This window comes from Giraffa tippelskirchi, chromosome 3 (genome assembly GCF_054371585.1).
Source record: "Giraffa tippelskirchi isolate mGirTip1 chromosome 3, T2T-mGirTip1v1.2.pri, whole genome shotgun sequence".
In the NCBI taxonomy this organism is placed as follows: domain Eukaryota; kingdom Metazoa; phylum Chordata; class Mammalia; order Artiodactyla; family Giraffidae; genus Giraffa; species Giraffa tippelskirchi.
In genome coordinates this window covers 138,041,771-138,067,338 of record NC_137277.1, presented here as the reverse complement: position 1 = coordinate 138,067,338, position 25,568 = coordinate 138,041,771, and the positions used below count along the sequence as shown (strand labels likewise).

The following is a 25,568-nucleotide window of genomic DNA, read 5'->3' as shown; positions in this document are numbered from 1 at the left end:
GGGAGTTTCCATCCCATTGCCTTCATGCAGCCTTATATACAGTCTTGAATCAGGTACTGAGAGTCCTCCAAATTGGTTCTTCTTTTTACAAACTGTTTTGACCACTCTAGTTCCTTTACTTTTTCATATACATTATAGAATCACTTTCTAAAAATTTCTAAAGTAGAATGCTGGAATTTTGATTGGAGTTGAATTGTATGTGTAGCTCAGTTTGAAGATATTTGTCTTTGTAACAATATTGAGTCTTCTAATCCATGAGCAAGATATATATCACTATTTAATTAAGGTCATTTTGATTTGTTTTATTAGAATTTTGCAGTTTTTACTACAAAGATATTGCACTTTTTCAAATTTATGAGTGTGTTCTATTTCAAGTATTCACTACTTTTGGCAGTGTTATAAATGGTTATTCTTGGAAGTACTATACATATATGTTAATCTTATCAAGATTAAATAATTTAAATCTTAAAAATTATATTTCCAATTTTTCATTGATAGTACTTAGAAATATAATTTCTGCATATTGATCTTGTATACAGAAACTTATCTAAATTCACTTATTACTTCTAGTATTATTTTGAAAATTCTCTGCCATTTTTTATGTGACAATAATTTGTAAATGTTTTATTTATTTGTTTACAACTTATGCTGTTTATTTTCTTGTCATAAATTACTTCATAAGCTATCAGTTATTGTGCTGATTAGAAGTTATAGGCAGATATTGTTACCTTGTTCATGATATTACCTGAAAAGCATTCATTTCACTATTTTCTGTGTCTTCAATGCAAGCAAGGAAGATAGAGATTCCAGTAAGATGAGTGCTATAATATTATGTAGTATAATCATATACGTCCTATTATTGTTGAAATATTTTACTGGTTATAAGAAAATCATAGGTTCTGTCCACACTCAAGAGAAAATTACTGTATCCCACAAAGATATGAATAATAGGAGATAGGGACAGGGGTTCATTTTATGAGCATATCTGCTGTAGCAGCAGTTGCTTTGGGGATTATAGTTAGCATTTTTTACTTATAACTACCTACCTACAAGTAATATATTGTTTCAAATATGGTACAAGAAACTTATAACAGCATACTTCTGTGTTCCTCTTCAGCCTTTGTGCTGCTGCTGTCATAAATTTTATTTTTACATATTTTATAAATCCCTCAATATTTTGCAATTCTTTAAACTGGCTCAGACACTAAAGAATCAGCCTGCAATTCAGGCGACCCTGGCTTGATCCTTGGGTGGGGAAGATCCCCTGCAGAGGGGAATGGCTACCCACTCCAGTATTCTTGCCTGGGAAATCTCATGGACAGAGGAGCTTGATGGGCTATAAAGTCTATGGGATCACAAAGAGTCGGACACAGCTGAGCAACTAACACTTTTCTTTAAGCAATTAATTATGTTTTAAATAGATTTTTTAAATGAGAAAAGTGATCTCTCTTTTTTAAAACCTACATGTTTATCATCTCTGAAGCTTTTCATTCCTCTCTGTAAGTATTCCATCTGGTATTAATTTCCTTCTGCCTGAAGGATTTCCTTTAATATTTTTTGAAATACAGGTTAGCTAATGATGAATTCTTTTAGTTTTTGTATGCCTTTAAAAGTCTTCATATAACTTTTGTTTCTGAAAGAAATTTCTGCTGAGCTTACTATAGTGGTTGATTTTTTGTTTTTTCTATACTTTAAAGATGTTGCTCCACTGTCTACTGGTGTTCATTTTTACCAATGAGGAGACTTCTGTCATTTTTGCCTTTGTTCTTCTGTATTTAAAGAAACTTTTTTCCTCTGGATGCTAAGATTTCCCCTCTACCACTGGCTTTTAAAAATTCAATTATGGTTACCCTAGTGCAGTTTTTGTTTCATATTTCTTATGCTGTGGCTCCTTGAACTTCTAGGATCTGTTGGAATTTGGATATTTGAGGGCAATTATTTCTTCAAATATATTTTTTATCTCTGTTTTCTCCCCTTTTCTTCAAAGATAGAATTGAGCATATATTAGGCGGCTTTAAATTGTTTCACAGCTCACTGATGCACATTTGATTTCATTTTCAGCCCTTTTCCTTTTTTACAGTTTCTATATTTATGTTTTTAAAAGCTCATTAATCTTTCTTCTGTAGTGTGTAATCTGTTTTTAATCCCATCCATAATATTTTTCTTCACCAACTTTTTTTTTTCATATCTAGTTTGATTTGGGTCATTATACATGTTCCATTTCTCTGCTTAACATGTGCACCCTTTCTGTTCGTTCTAAAAATCATATGGAGTAAAGTTATAATCAACAATTTAATATCCTTGTCTACTAATTATATAATTTGTGCCACTTCTGGGTCTATTCTGGGAATTCCACCAACCCCCCGCCCCCGCCACAATAGTCTATGAACATGAAATTTCTTTGTTTATTTGCTCTCCCCACACTGTACTTTTACAGGAAGATTAAATTGCAGTGTTATCAGTGACCTATTAATCAAAGAGCAGTGGAAACACAAGGGAAATGCAGACTGCCCATCAGGAAGCTCAAGATTTTCCAGATTAACAAAAACACCTCAACTCAGTTACTGACTAAGAGTAAGTATTGGCAAAGGGGGGGAAAGGAGGCCAAGGACGTTCCTGTGGACAAAGCACATATGCCAAAGCACAGAAATGAGAAATGGATACATTAAAGGAATCTCAGGGAGTTCCCTGTGGCTGAATTTTGGGCAGAGTGGAGAGAGGGAACAGTAGACTAGTATGTGGAGCCAACATGTGGTGGGACCTGTGCTTGGCTGAGGAACTTGAGATTTATTTGCAAAAGATTGTGATAAAATATATTAATCATAAAGTGCACTAGTTTAACTGCTTTCAAGTATACAGTTCAGAAGCATTAAGTACATTTACATTGTTGTGCAACCATCACCAACATCTATCTTCAGAAAATTTTAGTCTTCCTAACAAACTCTGTAAGTGTTGTAAACATTGTAAACATTGACTCCCTATTCCTCCCTCCCCTCAGCCCCTAGCAACCCTAATGCTAACTTCTGGTTTTATGAATTCTAGGTATCTCATGTAATTGGATTCACACACTACTTGTCTTTTTGTGATTGATCTATTTCACTTAGCATAATGTCTTCAAGATTTTCCAACATTGTAGCAGGTGTCAGGATTTCCCTCCTTTTAAATCACACTTATTCCACTGAATGTATATCACATGTTGTTTATCCATTCATAGGTTGATAGATATGGAGTTGCTTTCACCTTTTGACAACTGTGACTAATGTTGTTATGAACATGGGTGCACAAATGATGTGCTAGAGTTCATGCTTTCAATTGTTTTGGGTATATAACTAGAAGTGGAATTGCTGGATCCTATGGTAATTCTAATTTTTTAAGGAATACCAGTTTTGACAGTAGCCACATCAACTTACATTCCCATCAGCTATGTTCTAGGCTTTTCACATCATTGCCAAAATTTGTTATTTTCTCTTTTTTTTAATCTTAATTTAAATTTTTGTATAGCAGCCGTCCTAATATGTATAAAGTGGTATATCCCATTTTGGTTTTGATTTGCATTTCTCTAATGATTAGTGATGTTAAACATATTTTCATGTGTTTATTAACCATTTGTATATCTCCTCTCAAAAAATGTCTATTCAAGTTCTTTGATCATTTTGAAATCAGATTGGTTGCTTTTGTGATGTTAAGTTGTATGAATCCTTTATTTATTCTGGATATTAATCCTTAATCAGATATATGATTTTCAAATATTTTCTCTCATTCTATGGGTTGTCTTTTCACTCTGCTGGTAGTATCTTTGCTGTATGACAGCTTAACATTTGAATAAAATGTGTCTATCTTTTGTTTGGTTGCCTGTGCTTTTGGTGTCATATCCAATGGATCATCGACAAAGTCAATGTCATGAGGCTTTTCCCATTTTCTTCTAAGAGTTTTATCATTTTAGGTGTTACATGTAGGTATTTGATCCATTTTGAATTAAGTTTTGTATATTGTGCCAAGATAAGTATTCAATTTCATTCTTTTTCATGTGGATAACCAGTTTTTCCAACATCATTTGTTGAAAAGACTGTCTTTTTCCCATTGACTGGTCTCTTTCCTCATTGAATTGTCCTTTTCCCATAGGATGATCTCAGCACCCTTGTCAAAATATGTTTGATTATATATGTGAGAGTTTATTTCTAGGCTCTCTGTTCTATCTCATTGATTACTGTAGGTTTGTAATAAGTTTTGAAGTCAGCAAATCTGAGATCTTACATTATTCTTTTTTTGAGATTGTTTTGACTATTTCAGATCTTGAGATTCTATATGAATTTTAAGATGAATTTTTCTATTTTTGCAAAAAATTGGACTTTGTAGGATTGCATTGAATCTGTAGATAGTTTCAGGTAGTACTGACATTTTAACAATATTAAGTCTTCTAATCCATAAACATAGGATATCTTTTCATTTGCTAGTGCCATACTCAATTATTTTTTTCCGGCAGTGATTTATAGTTTTCACTGTACAAATCTCTTGCCTCCTTAAGTTTATTGCTACATATTTTATTCTTTTTGATGCTTTTTTAAGTGGAATTTTTTCTTAATATCCTTTTTGGATTATTTATTGTTAGTATATAGAAAATAAATGATTTTTGTCTGTTCATTTTGTATTCAGGAACTTTGCTGAATTCTTTCATCAGTTCTACCAGTGTATGTGTGTGTGTAATCTGTAGACTTTTCTACATATAAGATCATATGGTCTGTTAAAAGTGATAGTTTGACTCTTTCCTTTCCAATTTGGACACCTTTAAATTTCTTTCTGTTGCTTTTTTGCTCTGTCTAAAACTTTTAATACTATAATGAATAAAAGTGGTAAAAGTGGTTTTCCTTAGACACAGGCATGTGCATGCTTAGTCACTCAGTCATGTCTGACTCTCTGTGACCTTGTGTACTATAGCACATCAGGCTCTTCTGTCCATAGGCTTCCCCAGGCAAGAATACTGGAGTGGGTTGCTGTTTCCTCCTCCAGGAGATCTTCTTGACCCAGGGATCAAACTTGCATCTCCTGAGCCACCTGAGAACCTCAATGTGGAAATTTGTAAAGTTTTAAACAGGTGATCGAGAGGATCCTATCCAAGTTTTCTGTTCATCATTCTGGCTGCTGAATGGAGAATGAATAGAAAGGAGAAGACTGGAAGCAAAACCACTAAAGAAGTAGGTTTTCTGTAGTCCATGTAAGGGAACTAACTTTCTTGGAAGCAGTGGGGTGAGGCAACAGTAGTGACACCCAGTGCTTACGGACCCTAAACAGATGTGAGAGGGTCTAATGGCCAAAGAACCACCCATTGCTAAAGCTAGAGGAGAGTTTGGGGTTGAATGATGCTGCTGCGTTCCTCTGCACATTCTCATTCAGAAGGAGTCAAGTTAAAAACCAAAGACTCCCAGCATATGTGTTTGAGGGGAGCTTCTAAAGTCAAGTATTCTAGCCCCAAATATTCTAGTCTCTTCATGAGGAGTGTGGCTTACAGAACAGACATGGAAGGCAGTAAGGATAGCAAGCTACTCCATCCAGACCACACTCCTTCCTTTCCCACCCCCTCCACACTAACACTTCTACAGAAAGTAGAATGACAAAGCTAAGAGACCTTTTGAACCCGAAGTTACCAGAAGCAAGCGGTGAGCACTATTCAGTGTCCCAAGCTGAGAATAGGAGTTTCTGGCACCTGTCATATGTCAGTGGAAGGAAACAATGTAGTATATACATTGAGAATGAAGATCTTGTATCTAGAGCCAGGACAAGTGGCAGAGTATCTTGGTTTCTGGGTATTTAAGGATTACTTTTAAAACAGAGCAAAACAGTAAAAAACAGATATCCTCATGGACCACTCTGGACTGGAATCTTTACTGCAATAATCAAGTAGTCTAGGGATTGAGAATTGAATCCAACTCTTTCAAAGTTGAAAGCCCACACTCTATTCTATGTGCTTCTGGTGTCTTCTGATGTTCCTGCTCTGTTTTGTTCCCTGATCTGTCTTCATGGAATAATCAATAGCAAATTTTCTTAGACTCTGTCTATAATTGCTCAACATTCATCTCATAATTTATATGTGTGTGTGTGTGTGTGTGTGTGTGTGTGTGTGTGTTTTATACCAGCCAGTACAACTGGAAAGTGTTTGACACAAATTGCATCTCTTAGAAGAGGTCTTTTTTGGGTTTTTTTTTTTAATTGTGGGTACTATAGTCAAATAGTTCTCTTCACTCTGAGTGCAGTGTGTTTTCTGCTCACCTTCTATTGTTCTTTTTCCATTATGTAGCTATGGGAGAATTAATTTTTCTTCACTGACTAGGAGAAGAATCTCCCTTTCTGGGCCCAAAGTGACTATTGGGAGCAATATGGATGCCATGGTGCTGTCTATACAGTGCCATCAGATTCAGAGCCCACTGGCTTCAGTGGAAGGTTTGATTTCACATTTTGCTCCTGTTATAAAGAGAGCTGCACCAGAACTTCTCATTAAAGCTCTGTTTTGAAGTCTCAGACCTCTCAGAGGCAGGAGAACTAGAAGGAGTTTGAAGAAGTCCAAAAGTCAGAAGAAAATGGTCAGGAAAGCTGAAGCCTTGGCCCAAATTGATGATGGGAGTGGTTGTAGGAGAGACTGAATATTCTTACTGTGGGGTGCTCTTCAGATCCCTGCTAGCTAAAAAATCAAACCCAGAAGAGACACCATAGAACCTACAAGTAAGAGTAGTAATGGGTGGCAATTCTCAGAAAGGAGTTAAAATCGTGGTGACTTTGGAACTACCAGTGTCCACATTCTAACCGTAGAGGAGGATTTATGTACAAACAACATGGTCCCAGGTAAACCCACTTCAAGAGCTCTATTGATTATAGCATTTGGCTTTTGAAAACCTTTGTAAGAAAGAAACATTATTAGGAAAGATGAGTTATTATTCTAATCTAATATTTTCATGCCCTTGGCATGCTTATTTTAAAGAAATGAGTTCTGATTTACAAATGTTATTTGATTGATTTTGGTTTCTAAGAGCTAAAAAGTGAAAGTAGAAATGGTCTGTGAAGGCCCTGGTGATCACCACGCACCCATCAGCTTGCTTTTGAGCCTTGGATGGCCCTGTTTCTGATTTGACCAAGATGCATCAAGGCTAACTGGGGCTGGAAGGGAAGAGTTTCAAGTTAAAGGGAACAATGCAGTGATGGCAGAGGGAAGAAGCTTGGTCTGTAAACCTAGGAAGATGAGACAGGTGAGGGTTACAACCCAGGAGGGCAAGCAAGGACCAGGAAACCAGACTAGAAGCCTAGAAATCCAGGAAAATGGATCAAAGATAAGGCAGACATGAAGAGTTCATCAGAGAAGTCTCCATCTAAGCTGGTGGCTCTTGATCCTGGCCACGTATGACAGTCACCTGGGAAGTGCCCTGGCCTTCATCATCTACCAGATTTTTTTCAGGTTATTCCAGTGGGACTTCTGTTTCCATACTGCAATGTAGACTTATCTGCCAAGAGTAAGAATGATCTCATATTTTATTTCCTAAGCTTAAAGAATACTTGTTTTTTCATTCAATTTATCTAACTTCCAACAGAATCCCATGCAGTCAATCCTCCTTCTCTGACCTCTTTCTTCTTTTGCCTTCCATGACACCATTCTTGATAGGATATATATATATATACTCATTCTTTTTCTTGAGCTTCTTCTCTTTTGAACTTAATGTTGAAATGTTCCCAGAACACTTCTCTGATCCTCTCCCCTTGTATCTTTTTCCCATCTCACCACCCTTACTCTCTTCTTCCTTCTCTTTTACACTCTTCTTTTCCTTCCCTTCTCTTTATTTCTCTTCTCTTTCTACTTATGTCCTGGGTAATCTAATCAAAGCCTATGGCTTTAAATATCACCCCCACACTTAGTAAGCCAAATCAGTCAGGATAGCCTAGATTCTGCACTATCAAGAAAAAAGCTCAAATTTCATCACTGTACTATAACTAAGGTCTGTTTCTCGCTTGTGTTGCAGATCCAGGCTACAACAGCAGGAGTTTTTGCTTACTGATGTCCTTCTGGTTGGAGTCATTATCTTGCTAGAAGATCCCACCTTTATGGAAGCTGTGGTAGGGAATGCAAATTGTACATCATCGCCTCTGAAGTGTTCTGCCCTGAAAGTGAGATAGGTATTGTTCCCCTTCCATTTTCCAGATGAGAAACAGAGGCATCTAGAAGCTAAAGAAAAAGCTGACATTGAGCTGTGAATCCAGAGGTCTATTATGACCACTCATTTATAAATGAGTAGTAAGGGAAGCTGGGTGCTTGCCGAGGGCCTCAGGGTTCTCAAGATAAGTAATGCTTGGGGGCTCTCTAGTCGGCCTGGCGTCAGAACCCTGGTCTCCCAGTACATTATGTCTTCTGTCACCGGAAGTCCATTCTTGCTTGTGAAGGAATCATTGTCATCTCCTGAGAATGTCAAGTTTTACTGGAAGGAGTAACTTAACTAACAATAGCTAACATGCACTGATGTCTTACAGGATTTAGCTTACTTGACAACAGCTCTATATAAAAGGCACTGTGGAGTAGATGTGACTTTTCCCATTTTAGAGTGAGGATTGAGGGCTGGAGAAGGGAGACTTCCTCCAAAGCCACCTAACACGGGGAAGTGGTGCAGGGGTTTGAGACTGGGTAAATGACCCTGACCTTACCACACAATCTCAGATAATTCATTCAAAATGTGCTTTTCCATCAAGAAATGGAAACAACCTTAATGTCAATGGACAGTAGAATAGATAAAGGAGTTGTGGTACGTATATACAATGGAATACCACATGCGTGCTCAGTTACTCAGTCATGTCCGACTCTTTGTCCGACTCAAGTCTGACTGCATGGACTGTAACCCACCAGGCTTCTCTGTCCATGGGATTTCCCAGGCAAGAATACTGGAGTGGGTTGCCCTGCCCTTCTCCAAGGAATCTTCCTGATCCAGGGATCAAACACGTGTCTTTTACATCTCCTGCATTGACAGGCAGGTTCTTTACCATTAGCGCCACATGGGAAGGCCCTGTTTTACCTTATGAAAATATCAAAAAAGAATGTATATATAGCTTCCCCAGTGGCTCACCTGTAAACAACCTACCTACAAGGCAGGAGCCACAGAAGTAGCTGGTTTGATCCTTGGGTTGGGAAGATCCCCTGGAGAAGGGAATAGCAACCCACTCCAGTATTCTTGTCTGGAGAATCCCATAGACAGAGGAGCCTGGTGGGCTACAGTCCAGAGGGTTGCAAAGAATTGGACAATGACTGAAGTGAGTTAGCACACACTCATATATGTATAATAGAACATTTTGCCATAGAACACAAATGAACATCGTACTATAAACCAACTATATTTCAATTAAAATTATTTTTAAAATAAAATAACACAAAAATATACTTTTCCAACCAGGTACACATTAGTTATTGAACTCCACTTTCTTCCTTTTTATTCATGGGTACCTTATGGTTAGCATGGGAGATGGGCCAGCCCTGCCAGCTTGGCATGTATAGGTGTTTGCCTGAGTGGGGAGGGGAGGGTGGACTGAAACCCTCAGTGGTCATTTTTCACAGCCAGAGACCCCTATGCTTAGGGGAGTACATATTTCATAGGTTCAAGGCAGGGGAATTGTGTTGTGGGAGCAACTGGAAATTTTCCTAACCTGAAGAGGTTGGGCCTCCTAGGCTCCCCATTGCCCATGGGTTCAACATCTGAGTATCCTCATTCCCTGGAACTTGCCAAATGTGCCTTCATGCTTTGTCATGCTGGAACTACCAGGTCCCTCCTCCTCCTGCTCCTAATTTCATCCCCAGTCCCAGCCACGGCATCCTGGTTTTGCTCATCTTCAAGTACAACTCTCTATCTTTCTGCCATTGCCATCATCCCGTTTCCTTCCCACTATGTAGCTTTGCATTTAAATTCTGCACAGCACAGGAAAAGAGGACATGCTTTGGGATCAGACAGATTTGGGTTGGGTCTTCAATTATGTCACTTAACAGGTGTGTGACCTTGTACATGTCACTTCAATTCTTCAGTCTCAGTCCCTGCATACATATAAGTGGTGTGTGGGGGGGTCACATCTCCTTTGCAATAGGCAAGACTTATAAAGGCAGTGCAGAGTCTTTGGTGTAAGGGGCTGGTTCAAAAATGTAGAAATGGAGGTCTTTTAGTCCACTGTTATTGAAGATTTACTATGCAGAAAAGATACATTCACATATACATGCAAATGGATATGAAGGCAAACCATTCAATATCACAGTAATCCAAGTCTATGCTCTGAACAGTAATGCTGAAGAAGCTGAAGCTGAACAGTTCTATGAAGACCTACAAGACCTTCTAGAACTGACGCCCCAAAAGATGTCCTCTGCATTATAGGGGACTGGAATGTAAAAGTAGGAAGTAAAGAGACACCTGGAGTAACAGGCAAATATGGCCTTGAAGTACAAAATGAAGCAGGTCAAAGGCTAATAGAGTTTTGCCAAGAGAACGTACTGGTCATAGCAAACACCCTCTTTCAATAACACAAGAGAAGACTCTACACATGAACTTGAGCAGATGGTCAATACTGAACTTAGATTGGTTATATTCTTTGCAGCCAAAGATGAAGAAGCTCTATGCAGTCAGCAAAAACAAGACTAGGAGCTGACTGTGGCTCAGATTATGCATTCTTACTGCCAAATTCAGACTTAAATTGAAGAAAGTAGGGAAAACCGCTAGACCATTCAGGTATGACCTAAATCAAATCGCTTATGATTGTACAGGGGAAGTGACAAAGAGATTCAAGGGATTAGAACTGATAGAGTGCCTGAAGAACTGTGGATGGAGGTTCGTGACTTTGTACAGCAGGCAGTGATCAAGACCATCCCCAAGAAAAAGAAATGCAAAAAGGCAAAATAGTTGTCTGAGCAGCCCTTACAAATAGCTGTGAAAAGAAGAGAAACTAAAGGCAAAGGAGAAAAGGAAAGATATACCCATTTGAATGCAGAGTTCCAAAGAATAGCAAGGAGAGATAAGAAAGCCTTCCTCAGTGATCAATGCAAAGAAATAGAGGAAAACAATAGAATGGGAAAGACTAGAGATCTTTTCAAGCAAATTAGAGATACCAAGGGAATATTTCATGCAAAGATGGGCACAATAAAGGACAGAAAGGCATGGACCTAACAGAAGCAAAAGATATTAAGAAGAGGTGGAACAATACACAGAAGAACTATAGAAAAAATATCTTCATGACCCAGATAACTACGAAGGTGTGATCACTCACCTAGAATCAGACATCCTGGAATGCGAAGTCAAGTGGACCTTAGGAAGCATCACTACAAACAAAGCTAGTGGAGGTGATGGAATTCCAGTTGAGCTATTTCAAATCCTAAAAGATGATGCTGTGAAAGTATGTCATTCAATATGCCAGCAAATTTGGAAAACTCAGCAGTGGCCACAGGATTGGAAAAGGTCAGTTTTCATTCCAATCCCAAAGAAAGGTAATGCCAAAGAATGCTCAAACCACCACACAATTGCACTCATCTCACATGCTAGCAAAGTAATGCTCAAAATTTTCCAAGCCAGGCTTCAGCAGTATGTGAACCGTGAACTTCCAGATGTTCAAGCTGGTTTTAGAAAAGGCAGAGGAACCAGAAATCAAATTGCCAACATCTGTTGGATCATCAAAAAAGCAAGAGAGTTCCAGAAAAACATGTAGTTTTGCTATATTGACTATGCCAAAGCCTTTGACTGTGTGGACCACAACAAACTGTGGAAAATTCTGAAAGAGATGGGAATACCAGACCACCTGACCTGCCTCCTGAGAAATCTGTATGCAGATTAGGAAGGAACAGTTAGAACTGGACATGGAACAACAGACTGGTTCCAAATAGGAAAGGAATACGTCAAGACTGTGTATTGTCACCCTGCTTATTTAACTTATATGCAGAGTACATCATGAGAAATGCTGGACTGGACGAAGCACAAGCTGGAATCAAGATTGCCGGGAGAAATATTAATAACCTCAGATACGCATATGACACCACACTTATGGCAAAAAGCAAAGAACTAAAGAGCCTCTTGATGAAAGTGAAAGAGGAGAGTGAAAAAGTTGGCTTAAAGCTCAATACTCAGAAAACTAAGATCATGGCACCCAGTCCCATCACTTCATGGTAATAAGATGGGGAAACAATGAAAACAGTGAGAGACCTTTTTTGGGGGGGCTCCAAAATCAGTGCAGATGGTGACTGCAGCCATGAAATTAAAAGACACTTGCTCCTTGGAAGGAAAGCTGTGACCAACCTAGACAGCACACTAAAAAGCAGAGACATTACTTTACCAACAAAGGTCCATCTAGTGGAAGATATGGTTTTTCCAGTGGTCATGTATGGATGTGAGAGTTGGACGGTGAAGAAAGCTGAGCGCCGAAGAATTGATGCTTTTGAACTGTGGTGTTGGAGAAGACTCTTGAGAGTCCCTTGCACTGCAAGGAGATCCAACCAGTCCATCCTAAACATAATCAGTCCTGAGTGTCATTGGAAGGACTTATGTTGAAGCTGAAACTGCAATACTTTGGCCACCTGATGTGAAGAACTGATGCATTGGAAAATACCCTGATGCTGGGAAAGATTGAAGGCAGGAGAAGAAGAGGACGACAGAGGATTAGATGTTTGGATGATATCACTGACAGGAGGAACATGAGTTTGAGTAGGCTCTGGGAGTTGGTGATGGACAGGGAAACCTGGTGTGGTGCAATCAATGGGTTTGCAAAGAGTCGGACATAACTGAGTGACTGAACTAACTAACTAACATATATACTAAGTGAATTTATTGAGGTTGTATGTTCATACATGCCATGCCTAGATGGACAATACAAATGTCCCTTCTTAACCCACAACCTAGCTAATTTTCCTCCTTGAGCTCCAAACCTATCTTGCTGGTAAGAAATCTTAAATTTACCACTTTAAAAATTATCCAAATTTCTTTTGGTAGTGTCCTTTTGGTTTAAATGTATCCCTTTGGGTCAATGCTAAGACCTTCAATATTCACTCTCCCCTTTTTCTACCTGGAGAGGGGGATTCTTTATGTAGGAAGAGCTTACTTGAGCTCGTGGTGGTGGGAGAGAGCCTGTATTTCCTTGGAGCTCTTGTACTCTTCTCTTTGTGCTAACTGTTCCTCCCTGCTTTGGTCACTGACCCTATGGTGGGTATTTACTGTTATTTGCTTGCTGAGGTCAGGTGACCTCCCAGGGGCACCTATATGCCTGAGACCTGGGTTTGTCTTCCCTGTCTCCCTCTTATAAACCTTCACCCAGGTAAGCCAACCAGCAACGCCAGTGACTTGCCTTCCACATACCTGCACAAGATGTAACAAATTGTGGTTGCTTACAACACAAAGTGGTAATTTGGTGCGACCAGGGAACAGGAAATAGAAAGCAGAAAGCTTTCATGAGCATCTTTGTATCAGGGTGAGATTGGTTGAAAGAGTTTGAGGACCTTATATATTTTTAAAAAGTTTATTGAGAGAAGCCAGCAAAATTCCCTTGGACTTAAGAGATTCAAAAAATAATAAAGGCCTTTTTATTCAGTGGGGTTGGAGAAGGCAATGGCACCCCACTCCAGTACTCTTGCCTAGAAAATCCCATGGATGGAGGAGCCTGGTAGGCTACAGTCCATGGGGTAGCTACCAGTCGGACACGACTGAGCAACTTCACTTTCACTTTTCCCTTTCATGCACTGGAGAAGGAAATGGCAACCCACTCCAGTATTCTTGCCTGGAGAATCCTAGGGACGGCAGAGCCTGGTGAGCTGCCATCCATGGGGTCGCACAGAGTCGGACACGACTGAAGCGACTTAGCAGCAGCAGCAGTAGCATTCAGTGGGGTCATGTAAATTTTTTATTCCATTTGGAAATAAAGCAAGTGCGTGAATTCCCAACTGCTTTTAATCTGTCACTCATATATATCAAGGGGCTGGGACCTAAAAGTGGATTATATAATGAGTGAGTTGGAAGACTTTTTCTTGACATAAGTGTGCCTTAAATTACATATTGTTCATCTGGTTTTTAAAATATGGAGTTCCATTTTTTTGTGGTTGTCAAATATGTCTTGGAAAGGCTGTAATTTCTCAGTAAGGATCAGAAAAAGTTTTCTGCTGAACAAAGTTGAAGGTAGGCTTTTGGTGCTTTGTGTATTGCTATTTGATCAGTGAGGTTTACTTGTATTTCATTAATCATTATTGCTTGAGGGTGAATAATAATCATCATAGCGATAACAATATTCTGTCACTCGGATTTTGTTGCATAAGATGTGCCAAGAGGTAGATGGACAAACTGAAATCTGATGTTTCTGGCTCCATTGCTCACCTGGATGGAGGAGATGGAATCTGCACATTGTGATTTCAGATGCTCATGGAGACAAGGTGTGTTAACACTACAGGGATAATTGAGGTCTGGATTGTCTTTCCATGGGGACACATTGAGCTGGCAATAAAGGAAAGCAGATTTCCTCATACAGGGTAACACAGAGCATCATTTATTGTGTACCTACTAAGAATATTAGAACTTCCCTTGTAGCTCAGATGGTAAAGAATCTGCTTGCAATGCAGGAGACCTGGGTGTGGAAGATCCCCTGGAGAAGGGTATGGCAACCCAGTGCAATATTCTTGCCTGGAGAATCCCATGGACAGTGGAGCCTGACCAGCTATAGAACGTGGGGTTGCAAAGAGTCAGACACAACTGAGCAGCTAACACTTTCACTTTCACTAAGAATAAGGCAATGGACCACATGTTCTGGGCCCTGTGTCCTTTTATCACCATGAAATGCTGAGAGGCTGTGGTGCAGTTATGGATCCAGTAGGACTGAGACTCCATGGGTGAGCTCAGGGGTCCAGGATCAGGCAGAGAGTGTGTGGCCGAGCTGCCCTGGGAGCCCAGGTTTCTCTCAGTCTCTTCAGGCAAGGCTCACAGCACCACACAGGAAAGCCTTTAGTTCAGTTCAGTCTCTCAGTTGTATCCGATTCTTTGCAACCCCATGGACTGCAGCACGCCAGGCTTCCCTGCCCATCACCAACTCCTGGAGTTTACCCAAACTCATGTCCAATGAGGCAGTGATGCCATCCAACTATCTCATCCTCTGTTGTCTCTTTCTCCTCCTGCCTTCAATCTTTCCCAGCATCAGGGTCTTCTCAAATGAGTCAGCTCTTCAAATGAGGTGGCCAAAGTATTGGAATTTCAGCTTCAATGTATGCAGGTCAGGAAGCAACAGTTAGAACTGGACATGGAACAACAGACTGGTTCCAAATAGGAAAAGGAGTACGTCAAGGCTGTATATTGTCACCCTGCTTATTTAATTTATATGCAGAGTACATCATGAGAAATGCTGGGCTGAAAGAAACACAAGCTGGAATCAAGATTGCCAGAAGAAATGTCAATAACCTCAGATATGCAGATGACACCACTCTTATGTCAGAAAGTGAAGAACTAAAGAGCCTCTTGATAAAAGTGAAAGAGGAGAGTGAAAAAGTTGCCTTAAAGCTCAACATTCAGAAAACTAGAATCATGGCTCCTGGTCCCATCACTTCATGGCAAATAGATGGGGAAACAGTGGAAACAGTGGCTGACTTTATTTTCTTGGGCTCCAAGATCACAGCAGATGGTGACTTCAGCCATGAAATTAAAAGACTCTTACTTCTTGAAAGGAAAGTTATGACCAACCTAGACAGCATATTAAAAAGCAGAGACATTACTTTGCCAACAAAGGTCCATCTAGTCAAGGCTATGGTTTTTCCAGTAGTCATGTATGGATGTGATAGTTGGACTATAAAGGAAGCTGAGCGCTGTAGAACTGATGCTTTTGAACTGTGGTGTTGGAGAAGACTCTTGAGAGTCCCTTGGACTGCAAGGAGATCCACCCAGTCCATCCTAAAGCAGATCAGTCCTGGGTGTTCATTGGAAGGACTGATGTCAAAGCTGATTTACTGTTTTGCTTTTACAGTGATGCTTGCAGAAGTGAAAAAGCTGTCCAATGCGTCCAAGTGTATTTCTTTTTCTGGAATCCCCCAATTCAGAAAGTGACAAGGCTTAGATTTCACTCAATTCTGCAAAGTAAAGCAAAATCTGTTTAAATTTGCTAAATGTGTTCCAGACCATCAATATGTGAAAAAGGGATAAAAGTAACCATAGTATGTACTCATTTTATAAATCTGTATTATAACCTTTACTAGTAAAGTTAATCAGTGAGAACTATTAAGGTATCTTGACAATCACAAATATTTAAAAAAATTAAAAATATAATCCTTTTTTAAAGGTTTACACCAACTTCAGCATCTAATTTATTTTTCATCTTCATAATATTTGAAAATCTCAAATTTAAAAATAAAACCAATTGAAACTGCTAAATTCTTTCTAGTAGGTCAAGGTTCTCCAGGTGATTCAGGGGAAAGTTGACACAGAGGCTCTAAGTCAGAACCAGGTGTGCTGAGCTGCACACAAACCCTGGATGGAACCCTGGGGAGTGCCCTGGGAGGTGTCTGGCAGGAGGATTTTCCTGTTCATCTCTGGATCCTGGCTCTGAAGTCCCTTTCCTTAGCCATACTCACCTGGAGCCTGTGCTGGCCCTCATTGGCAGTGTGGTGTCTCCATCCCTCACTCAGGAAGATGGGTTTTGTGTTCTCATCAATGAGCTCCTTGCCGATCTGCAATGTGAGGATTTTCGATGACACTGACCAGCAGCCAGCCCGGCCTAGAGATATTGAAGCGCTGCCTGGCCATTATTGCTGCCTTTTCTTCCCACCCTACCTTCTGCTCTCAGACGGCACAGACATGTGTCTGCTCAGATACCCACCTTGGGGGGAAGGAGACACACATAGAGGGCTTAGGATAAACCTTGGGATGTGGGATGGCTCTCCACATCCCACCCAGCCAACTTTGACTGTTACTGAGCCCAGACTGTCAGATGCAAGACAGGCCAATAAATCAGAAGGCAAGTTGTGGGGGCAAGAAATAATGACTTCAATTGAAAAGTTAGCAGACTGAGAAAATGGTAGACTAGTATCTCAAAAAACCCATCTTGTCCTGGTCTGAATTTGGGCTCCTTTTATACAGAGGAAGGGGAAGAAATGGGGTTTGCAGAGCACTGACTCATGGCTAAGTCATGTGGACATGACCAGCCTGCCAGGCTCTGACCCTTCATCAGCCTACTCTTGGTGGAAGCAGACCCACTCTACATGACCCCTGCTCCTTCCACACACATAAGGAGAGGATATGGGGCTACTCAGGTGGGATCAGAGTGGTGACTCAGCCTAGACTGCCTGTCCTGGGCCTCCCTGTGTTATCTTTGGGTCCCTCTAGGCAAATGGCCAAAGGCGTCAGGAATGAGACCTCCAAATATCTGCAGTGTTGGAAAAGGTGGTCACTGTGGGGGGCTTTCTGAGGCCAGGGTCTCAGGACATCAGGACAGAGAAGACCATGTCCATTTGAGTGTCTCCTACCAAGTGAGCTGGTAGGGATCTTCTCTAGAATGTGGTGCCTGGTTTCCTGGGTTCCAAGTTCTGTTGGGCTCTATTGCCAGGAAAATAAGGTTGCTTCCTGTGGTCCCTTTATCTGGCTTCCTCCTCTCACAAAGCTCCCCAAGGACCCCTCTGGTCTGCTGACTGCTCATGCTGCCACCCAATGTCTGTGTGCAATGACACCAATGGGGAGGCCTGAGTGCAGATCCCATCCAGCAAGAGCAGAATCATCTTCCCTACACACAAGAGAAGAACAGGCATGGGCCCACACCCATCTGATCCTTCTCCACCTGACCAGCCCCATCATATCAGAAAAATGTGACTTTCCTTCCATCAGAAACCAAACACCAGGTAAGATTTAGATGTAAAGTAAACCAGAACATTGTTTTGAGCTACAGACACTAAAAAACAAAACAAAAAAACCCTAGCAACAAAAACAAACAACTCCCCCCCACGCCCCCCAAACAGCAAAGCAGTAGGTGCAAGAGCATGCTGACTCTTCCCTTTTTCTTCCTGGAAGCAGGTGATGGCATCAGTTCAGTTCAGTCGCTCAGTCGTGTCCGACTCTCTGCGACCCCATGAACTGCAGCACGCCAGGCCTCCCTGTCCATCACCAACTCCCGGAGTCTATCCAAACCCATGTTCATCAAGTCGGTGATGCCATCCAACCATCTCATCCTCTGTCGTCCCCTTCTCCTCCCGCCCCCAATCCTACCCAGCATTAGGGTCTTTTCCAACGAGTCAACCCTTCGCATGAGGTGGCCAAAGTATTGGAGTTTCAGCTTCAACATCAGACCTTCCAATGAACACCCAGGATTGATCTCTTTTAGGATGGATTGATTGGATCTCCTTGCAGTCCAAGGAACTCTCAAGAGTCTTCTCCAACACCACAGTTCAAAAGCATCAATTCTATGGCACTCAGCTTTCTTCACCGTCCAACTCTCACATCCATACATGACTACTGGAAAAACCATAGCCTTGACTAGATGGACTTTTGTTGGCAAAGTAATGTCTCTGCTTTTAAATACGCTATCTAGGTTGGCCATAACCTTCCTTCCAAGGAGTAAGCATCTTTTAATTTCATGGCTGCAGTCACCATCAGCAGTGATTCTGGAGCCCAAAAAAATAAAGTCTGACACTGTTTCCACTGTTTCCCCATCTATTTCCCATGGAGTGATGGGACCAGATGCCATGATCTTAGTTTTCTGAACGTTGAGCTTTAAGCCAACTTTTTCACTCTCCTCCTTCACCTTCATCAAGTGGCTCTTTAGTTCTTCTTCACTCTCTGCCATAAGGGTGGTGTCATCTGCATATCTGAGGTTATTGATATTTCTCCCGGCAATCTTGATTCCAGCTTGTGTTTCTTCCAGCCCAGCGTTTCTCATGATGTACTCTGCATATGAGTTAAATAAGCAGGGTGACAATATACAGCCTTGACGTACTCCTTTTCCTATTTGGAACCAGTCTGTTGTTCCATTTCCAGTTCTAACTGTTGCTTCGTTACGTGATGGCATATTCATCCCCTACCACTGTTTCCCACCTTACCCCGCCCCTCCTCCCCTGCCCACTCTCCCCCCCTCGCCCCTTCTCCATCCTCCAGTGAAAGATGTCTTCCCTCTGCTGGAACAAGAGTGACATTTTTATTGTCAAAGGCAGAGAGTGGAGAATGAGAGGAGGAACAGATCTTGTTCAACAGAATTCTCATCCTCCTTCAGCTCCGCAGATAGTGCAGTTACTTTTCCACAACCGCTTCTCTTTGTTCAACCCAATAGAAAAACATTTAGGTTTTGCCACTTCTCTGGTTCTTTCTTCATTTCTTAGGATGATTCCCCATGTCATGTAAAACAGGGAAAATAAATGTTCATGCTTCTATCCTGTGAATCTGTCTCAGCTCAGTTCAGTCGCTCAGTCGTGTCCGACTCTTTGCGACCCCATGAATTGCAGCACGCCAGGCCTCTCTGTCCATCACCAACTCCCGGAGTCTACCCAAACCCATGTCCATTGAGTCGGTGATGCCATCCAACCATCTCATCCTCTGTCGCCCCCTTCTCCTCCGGCCCCAATCCTACCCAGCATTAGGGTCTTTTCCAATGAGTCAACCCTTCGCATGAGGTTGCCAAAGTACTGGAGTTTCAGCCTCAACATCAGACCTTCCAATGAACACCCAGGATTGACCTCTTTTAGGATGGATTGATTGGATCTCCTTGCAGTCCTAGGGACTCTCAAGAGTCTTCTCCAACACCACAGTTCAAAAGCATCAATTCTTCGGCGCTCAGCTTTCTTCACCGTCCAACTCTCACATCCATACATGACCACTGGAAAAACCATAGCCCTGACCAGACGGACCTTTGTTGGCAAAGTAATGTCTCTGCTTTTAAATATGCTATCTAGGTTGTCCATAACCTTCCTTCCAAGGAGTAAGCGTCTTTTAATTTCATGGCTGCAATCACCATCAGCTGTCTCATGTCCATTTAATTCTCATGACTAGCCAACTACCTTAAAGGGTGGAGTTAACATTTTGTCTTGACAACGTCTTTCTTGAAGGCATCTTCAATTTTACCTCCTTCCTTGGCTTGTTTCCTCAGTATGCTGGCATGCTCTCAGTTACTCTCCTCAGAAACTCTGTGAACACAGTCTGTGTCTTTCAAAATGAAACACATTCTTACTATGTGATCCAGTCTTAGAACTCCTTGGTATCAATGGACCAATGGATTCCTTGGTGTCAATGAATTTCCATGACAGTGTTTAGTGTGATACAAACATGAGATTCATTTGTCAAAACCCATAGAAGGTATGCTACCAGGAGTGAATCTTAATGCAAACTCTGGACTCTGGTGATAGCAATGTGTCCCTATAGATTCATCAGTGTTAACCAACACACAGAATGACGATAAGATAGTTGGGGATTTGGGAGGCTCTGAGGGCCAGTTTCGGACTTACATTGAAGAAAGTAGGGAAAAACACTAGACAATTCAGGTATTACCTAAATCAAATCCCTTAGGATTATACAATGGAAGTGGCAAATAGGTTCAAGGGATCAGTTCTGATATACAGATCTGATAGACCTTCTAGAACTAACACCCCCCAAAGATGTCCTTTTCATTGTAGGAGACTGGAATGAAAAAGTAGGAAGTCAAGAAATACCTGGAGTAACAGGCAAATTTGGCCTTGGAGTACAAAATGAAGTCAGGCAAAGGCTAATAGAGTTTTGCCAAGAGAACACACTGGTTATAGCAAACACCCTCTTCCAACAACACAAGAGCAGACTCTACACAGGGACATCACCAGATGGTCAATACCAAAATCAGATTGATTATATCCTTTGTGGCCAAAAATGGAGAAGCTCTAGACAGTCAGCAAAACAAGACCAGGAGCTGACTGTGGCTCAGATCATGAACTCTTTATTGCCAAATTTAAAGTTAAATTGAAAAAGTATGGAAAACCACTAAACCGTTCAGGTATGACCTAAATCAAATCACTTATGATTATACAATGGAAGTGACAAATAGATTCAAGGGATTAGATCTGATAGACAGAGTGCCTGAAGAACTAGGGACTGAGGTTCATGACATTGTACAGGAGGCAGTTATCAAGACCATACCCAGAAAAAGAAATGCAAAAAGGCAAAATGGTTGTCTGAGTAGGCCTTACAAATAGCTGTGAAAGGAAAAGAAGTGAAAGGCAAAGGAATAAAGGAAAGATATGCCCATTTGAATGCAGAGTTCCAAAGAATAACAAGGAGACATAAGACAGCCTTCCTCAGTGATCAATGCAAAGAAATAGAAGAAGGCAATAGAGACTAGAGATCTCTTCAAGAAAATTAGAGAGACCAAGGGAACAGTTCATGCAAAGATGAGCACAATAAAGGACAGAAATGGTATAGACCTAACAAGCAGAAGATATTAAGAAGAGGTGGAACAATACACAGAAGAACTATACAAAAAAGATCTTCATGACCCAGGTAACCATGACGGTGTGATCACTCACCAAGAGCCAGACATCCTGGAATGCAAAGTCAGGTCGACCTTAGGAAGCATCACTACAAACAAAGCTAGTGGAGGGGATGGAATTCCAGTTGGGCTATTTCAAATCCTAAAAGATGATGCTGTGAAAGTATGTCATTCAATATGCCAGCAAATTTGGAAAACTCAACAGTGGCCACAGGACTGGAAAAGGTCAGTTTTCATTCCAATCCCCAAGAAAGGCAATGCTAAAGAATGCTCCAACTACCACACAATTGCACTCATCTCACACGCTAGAAAAGTAATGGTCAAAATTCTCCAAGCCAGGCTTCAACAGTAAATGAACTATGAACTTCCAGATGTTCAAGCTGGTTTTAGAAAAGGCAGAGGAACCAGAGATCAAATTGTCAACATCTTTTGGATCATTGAAAAAGCAAGAGAGTTCCAAAGAAACATTGAGTTTTGCTTTATTGACTACACCAAAGCCTTTGACTGTGTGGATCATCACAAACTGTGGAAAAGTCTTCAAGAGATTGGAATACCAGAACACCTGACTTGCCTCCTGAGAAATCTGTATGCAGGTCAAGAAGCAACAGTTAGAACTGGACATAGAACAACAGACTGGTTCCAAATTGGGAAGGAGTATGTCAAGGCTGTATATTGTCACCCTGCTTATTTAACTTATATGCAGAGTACATCATGAGAAATGCTGGGCTGGATGAAGCCAGGCTAGAATCAAGATTACTGGGAGAAATATCAATAACCTCAGATATGCAGATGACACCACCCTTATGGCAGAAAGTGAAGCATAACTAAAAAGCCTCTTGATGAAAGTGAAAGAGGAGAGTGAAAAAGTTGGGTTAAAGCTCAACATTCAGAAAACTAAGATCCTAGCATCCAGTCCCATCACTTCATGGCAAATAGATGGAAAACAATGGAAACAGTGAGAGACTTTAATTTCTTGGGCTCCAAAATCACCGCAGATGGTGTTTGCAGCCATGAAATTAAAAGACGCTTGCTCCTTGGAAGAAAAGCTATGACCAACCTAGACAGCATATTAAAAAGCAGAGACATTACTTTGCCAACAAAGGTCCGTCTATTCAAAGCAATGATTTTTCCAGTAGTCGTGTATGGATGTGAGAGTTGGACTCTAAAGAAAGCTGAGCACTGAAGAACTGATGCTTTTGAACTGTGGTGTTGGAGAAGACTCTTGAGAGTCCCTTGCACTGCAAGGAGATCCAACCAGTCCATCCTAAAGGAAGTCAGTCTTGAATATTCATTGGAAGGACTGATATTGAAGCTGAAACTGCAATACTTTGGCCACCTGATGTGAAGAGACAACTCATTTGAAAAGACCCTGATGCTGGAAAGATTGAAGATAGGGAGAGAACGGGGCGACAGAGCATGAGTTGATTGGATGGCATCACCGACTCAGTGGACATGAGTTTGAGTAAACTCTGGGAGTTGGTTATGTACAGGAAAACCTGGCACTGGCATACTGCAGTCCCCGGGGTTGTAAAAAGTTGGACAAAACTCAGCGACTGAACTGAGCTGACCTGAACTGAGTACCTGTGTTTTGAGAGTAGGGGTTAAGAAGACAGCAACAACAGAGCAGGTCCACGTGGGACCTCTCTCTCCTCTGCTCCATTCTGCTATCAACTCAAAACTGCTTTAAAATATATTATAAAGCCTATTTAAACGAAGGAAAAAGCAGAGCTTTCTGTAACATCCCATGGCTACTCCTCTTTGAGTCCTCACCTTATCTGGGCCACTTGAGAGTGAAACTTCAGTGGATACTGTCCTTTCAACACACATCCTTTCAAAGTTTCATCTGACAATCACTTTCTATCTCATTCAGTTCAGTTCAGTTCAGTCTCATTACAGTCTTTCTTTTTTAAGATAGTCTTTTCTTTCCCTTTCAAGTTGACATACAGTTGACTGGCAATATTATACTATTTTTCTGGTATATCACATAGTGATTCAATATTTTTATACATTATAGAATGATCACCAATATGTCTAGTTACCATTCACCACCAAGCAAAGTTATTACAGTATTATGAACTCTATTCCCTGTGCTTTCATTACATTCCCATGACATTTGTTTTATAACTGTAAATTTGAAATTTGAGAATACAATCGTTTTCACTTATTGTACTCATCCCCTACTCCCCTCCCCCTTTGGCAACCACCAGCTTATTCTTGGAATCTTTGAGTCAATTTCTGTTTTGTTGTGTTCATTTACTTTGTTTTGTAGATTCTATATATAAGTGACATCATAAGGTATTTCTCTTTCTCTGTTTGACATATCTCACTTAGCATAATGCTCTCTCAGTCCATCCACGTTGTTTTAAGATTTCATTCTCTTTTGTGGCTGAGTCATCTTCCGTTGTATATGTGTATATGAAATATATATATATATATATATATACATTATGTATGAAGTTTTCTTTATCCATTTTCCTATTGGTGCATATCTGGGTAGCTTCCATATCTTGGCTATTGTCAATGAAGTTCCGTAAGTATAGGGATGTATATACCTTTTTAAATTAGTTCTTTTTTCCTTCAGAAAGATACCCCTAAGTGGGATTCCTGTGTTATATGGTAGCTCTATTTTTAACTTTTTAAGGAAAATCCGTACTGTTCATACTGTTTTCCATAGTGTCTGTACCAATTAACATTTCCAACAAAAGTGCACAAGAGTTCCCTTTTTTTCCATATCCTTGACAATGCTTATTTGTAATCTTTTGGATGATAGCCGTTCTGTCCAGTGTGACTTGATATTTATTATGGTTCTGGTGTGCCTTTCCCTGATTATAAAGGATTTTTAAAAAATTTTACCTTTTGGCCACTCCACATGGCAAGTGGGATCTTAATTCCCCAACCAAGGATAGAAACTGTGTCCCCTGCATTGGTAGCATGGAGTCTTAACCACTGGACTGTCAGAGAAGTCCTGCAGATAAGTGATGTTGAGCATCTTTTCCTGTGTCCATTGGCCATTTGCATGTTCTTTGGAAAAATGTCCGTTTGGGTATTCTGACCATTTTTGGTTATTTTTGATGATTGAGTTCTTTGAGTTCTTGGTCTATTTTGGATATGAATCCTTTGTCAGATATATTGTTTACAAATGCTTTCTGTCATTTGGTAGGCTGCCGTTTTACTTTGTATCTGTTGATGAGATGGTTAGGACAGAGTTGCCTGGTATGCTTCAGTCCATGGAGTCACAAAGAGTTGGATACAACCTAGTGACTGTACAGCAACAACAAATATTGGTAATGGGGAGGGCAAAGGAGAGGGTAAGAAAGTGGAGCGAGGGCTGGGACTTGAAGGGTGACTAGTATTTTTTTTTAAAAAACATTTATATATAGTGACTTTAATTTATATAGCTCTCAAATGGAGAAAACAAAAATGTCCTTCAATTGGTAAATAAACAAATTATGGTTTATCTATACAATGCAACATTAATCAATTAATTAAGCAATAACAGCAATTAAACAATAAAAAGAAACTACTAAGACATGAAACTAAATTATAAATCTCAAATGCAGTTTTGCTGAGTGAAAGAAACCAGATTCAAGGCTACCCACTATATTACTTAGGTGATATGACATTCTGAGAAAGGCAGAAACAGAGACAAAATACAGATTGGTGATTGCCACTGGGTAGGCATTGACAACAAAGAGGGAAAAGGGAGCTTTGGGGGGATTGTTTTGTCAATGAACCTTTTGGGTACTTATACAGGTATATATGGGGCTTCCCTGGTGGCTTGGTGGTAAAGAATCTGCCTGCCAATACAGGAGATGTGGATTCAATACCTGGGTTGGGAAGATCCCCCGAAGAAGGAAATTGCAACTCATTCCAGTATTCTTGCCTGGGAAATTCCAAAGACATAGGAGCCTGGCAGGCTACAGTTTATGAAGTCACAAAATTCAGACACAACTTAGCAACTAAACAACAACAAGTAAATAGAGGTGGGGAGAAGTTTGAGTAGGGTGGGCTGGGGACACCCTGGGGTTCTGTGGATTCTTATGGAACCCCAGCACAGGCTGATGGAGGGGAGGAGCACACACAGCAATGCTCCTGCTTCCTGCACAACGTTCCTTCTCCTGAGCCCTTCG

The 25,568-nt window shown here is 40.6% G+C and overlaps 2 long non-coding RNA genes across 2 annotated transcripts in view; one reads left to right on the top strand and one right to left on the bottom strand.

Annotated features, from left to right (window-relative positions):
• Window positions 1–15,589: 15,589 nt before the first annotated feature.
• Window positions 15,590–17,475, bottom strand: LOC145542474 (uncharacterized). The gene is made up of 2 exons (XR_014079880.1): window positions 16,580–17,475; window positions 15,590–16,078 (listed from the first exon to the last, which is right to left on the bottom strand). It is a non-coding gene; the product is annotated as an uncharacterized LOC145542474 (long non-coding RNA).
• Window positions 17,476–17,535: 60 nt separating this feature from the next.
• The window catches only part of LOC145542473 (uncharacterized), a 198,508-nt gene continuing 190,475 nt past the window's right edge, over window positions 17,536–25,568 (top strand). The window contains exon 1 of the long non-coding RNA XR_014079879.1: window positions 17,536–17,839. This is a non-coding gene — a long non-coding RNA (uncharacterized LOC145542473). The remainder of the gene's footprint in view (window positions 17,840–25,568) is intronic.